Here is a 3,625-nt window from a genome sequence, read left to right on the forward strand (position 1 = left end):
ACATTGCTGTAATGACATATTTCCATCGCCTCAGCCTTCCCACGACTGTAAATACGTCACAACACGTAACACAACCCAAACCATTGTCGTGACAATATCGTAGTGTGGCAAATGTGTCAATCGTTCTTGCCCTTGGAAAATAGAAGGAGAGCCATCTGGTTTCTCACCTGCATTTGGACTTGCAATTCGCACTCGCCTGCGAACATATGGTATATTTGACACTCGTAGCTGGAGGTAATAAACCCAATTAGACTTTCACAGACGCCACAGCTCGACACCAGATCCGATTGGACTAAAGACAACGACCAATAAATAACAGGTCTACCAAAATCCTGTAATACTGTTGGTTCTTCGAGATTCTCCAACTCCCGCCGTCACTGATCTATAGTGAACTCGAAGAGTCTCACATAGCGAGAAAACTGTGCATCAATGGTCAGTGAAAATTTACATTGTGTTAATATGATTAATATAATTATACTAGTGTGTAGGAGTGATAATTAATATCGTGATTTCTCCTGGCAATCGGTATGAGAAAGCAGGAAGTCTTTCATCATCCTTTCACAGACCAGCTATGACCGTACCGTCAGCCTCTTACCACCCTGCAGGAATCTGTGATCGACGAACTCTTCAGTGGTGAATGACCAAGTGTAAATAGGATTAATGTCGGCTCTGTGAAAGATCAAGCTGAACTGCTACAAAAACCGACTACCGACGGCGGACCGAAACGGCTGTCGCCAGAGATAACGGGAACATCACATCATTCAGTTAAGAACTCGCAAATGAAAAATGAATAGCATTGTGTATGGGATGAAAATCAATATTCATAAAATGTTTCTTTAAGCATTAAAACCAGCATTGTGATTATTATTTGACTAATTACGTGTTATCTTGTTATTGTATGAGGCAATTCTGTTAATTATGTAAAAATACACCTCCTTTAACGGGGATTAATACCTATTTTCTGAATCCACCTATCCGTATACAACGTGCCAATATCCTACCACTACACTATTACCTATTTCTTTAATCTTCTTAATACATTCTATTACTATCAGTCAAAGTGATAGGAACGTTTAACCATCAATAAAATGGAATAAAGTGGCACCCGGCGCTGTCTATCGGGGAAACTATCTGAATCCTATCTTACCTATCTACTTCCTTGCCAACATCCTACATAGACGTGACAATATTGGGAGCTTCGTCCGGGATTATAATAATAATTTGGAACTTTTTCCAGTCATTTTGATAGTAAATATAACTGGGGGCTCGTATACCTGTGGTAGTGATTAACTTATAAGTTTAAACAGTTACTCTTGATTATAATTGAATGTCTCATTAAGTTACAAAAGTAAAATCGAATTCATCCTCTTCACTAAGCTACTCATTTTAATTGATGTTGCACATCTGTTATTATTATTATGATGTATTACTATTTCATGCCTAGTTATTATTCATCATCATCATCCATCGTGGCTTGTGCTCTTGAGCACGTTGCCGGTCAGCTGTCTCCACGAATCACCATCCTCTGCGGAGCGCATGGAATCTGTGTTGCTTTTTAAGTCACATTTGGCCATTCTTAGGTTATTTAGATAAGTCGTTCTTTGTCTTCCTCTAGCTCTCTTTCCTTCGATCATCCCAGATGTTACCAACTTTTCTATTCCGTCTCCTCTCCACACATGTCCAGAAACCGTAACTGCCTCTTTCTGATGTTATCGATCAGTATTCTTCCCTTTCTCACCTTCTCCAACACCTCCTCGTTCGTACACCTGTCTGTCAATGATACCCTCAACATTCTTCTATACACCCACATCTCAAATGCCCCTAACCTCCTCATACATTCTTTGTCAAGCGTCCACGTTTCACAACCGTATAAAAGGGTACTTATGACATGTCCTACTACTTTCATTCTGGTCTTCAAGTTTAGGTTGTTGTTTGAGACAACTGGTCGCATTTTATGGAACACGTTTTTTGCTATTGCTATTCTTTGCTTTATATCCTCTATGTCACGTGCGTCATGGGTGATGATAGTGCCTGAATATTTAAATTTCTTTACTTGTTTGATGGTCTCTCCTTTGCTTGACAAGTGGAAGGTCGTGTTGTGTCATTCTTTGAGACCACCATGCATTCAGTTTTCTTAATATTTAGTTTCAGTTATTATTACGTGTTATAATTACTGAATGTGTTGTATGTATTTATTATGCACCTTTATCGTGTAATTACCCAGTCGATGACAAACCTGACATATTGAGAAAACAATAAATAGTATCTTGTGGTAACTTTGAAAAGGAGTTTAGGAAAATTACATTCAGGCTTAGTACAGGGTAACAAGCTAGCCTTTTGTAGTTATTACCTATATATTATCCATAAGAATGCATACTTAAATCTCAAATACCTATCCCTCACTAATCAGTGTTAAAGATTGAATTCTGATAAAAGAAAAATCTTACCTCAGTTATCGACGACAAATAAATACATCAGTAAATAACACATAACTAAATAAATAATAACAGAACTAATAATATCAACAGATTAAAAAGATATCAAACTGCAAGCTTCAATCACTCACTATTAAGCAAATAAATTAAATGCTAGCTATTTTAATTTTCTGTAACCGACCCTTGTCGCACAGTTCGCTATATATTTTAACCTCCCTCTTTAGGGGTTTTTATTACTAATAATATATAGCAAAATCTTCGGGACCAGAGGCCAATGTCGCTATCCAGGGGTTGTGTTTATTCAGGGGTGTCGTTATCCAGAGTTTGCACTTTATGTGCAAGTCATGGGGGCCAAATGGACTCCAAATCAAGAAATAGGACTTTATAGTATTTTTTCTCTTTGCAAGTTAGGGGGGCCAAATTGACCCCAAATCATTAAATAGGACTTTCTATTTTAGTATGAAAATAGGGTAACCGTGGGTTGGGTCGATAAAGTTTTTTTACATAATAATGTGAAACTTGGATGTGCCTGGCGTAGACTGGGGAAAAAACACGTGCTTGTTTGCTCAGTTAAAATACAGGCATATCAAAACAACCAACGCCCAAACATTTTAAACCTTAATCTTGCTTAAGAGCATTTGGAAGCAATAAACAGTGGGCTGGGCTGATAAAATTGTTTACATAATATTGTGATACTTGGGCGTGTGTAGTAGGGTTGAACAATTATTGGTTGTATAGATGATTGTTTTTATGTTATGAGCAGGGATTGGCGCAAAATCAGATTGAAGAAATAAAGATGTTAAAACGTTTTGGAAGGGGAAACTTCGAGAGAGCAGGAGGAGGAGTTGTAGTTGAAGGTACTATGTAAACATGGCCTCTATCTGTAAACAATTTTATCGGCCCATCCCACCGTTCAATACATCCACATTTCACAATAACATTCTATACAACTTTATCGACACAGCCCACCGTTAAATAAGAAATCTTAACGAATTCAATGGTTAAAGAAAATAAGTCTTCCATAGGACATCGTGTCGACTATAATTTGGTGTGTCAGTGAATTTTTACAAATGTACACACCTGATAGATTACTAGTCTGTTGCACACTTAATCTATTCAGAAAAAAATAAACAAATAATTAAAAAAAAAACATTTAAAAAAACACAAACAAACAAACAACCAAATAAATA

General features: G+C 37.1%; 1 protein-coding gene across 1 annotated transcript in view; it reads left to right on the forward strand.

Annotated features, from left to right (window-relative positions):
• The first annotated feature begins 284 nt into the window (after positions 1-284).
• LOC144966428 (uncharacterized) overlaps positions 285-3,625 on the forward strand; it is a 39,713-nt gene continuing 36,372 nt past the window's right edge. The window contains exon 1 of the mRNA XM_078902860.1: positions 285-432. The gene's annotated coding sequence lies outside the window, so the exon portion shown is untranslated. The remainder of the gene's footprint in view (positions 433-3,625) is intronic.

This window comes from Berghia stephanieae, chromosome 2 (assembly GCF_034508935.2).
Source record: "Berghia stephanieae isolate SIO BIC M18660-M18661 chromosome 2, UCSD_Bste_1.3, whole genome shotgun sequence".
NCBI classification, from domain to species: Eukaryota; Metazoa; Mollusca; class Gastropoda; order Nudibranchia; family Aeolidiidae; genus Berghia; species Berghia stephanieae.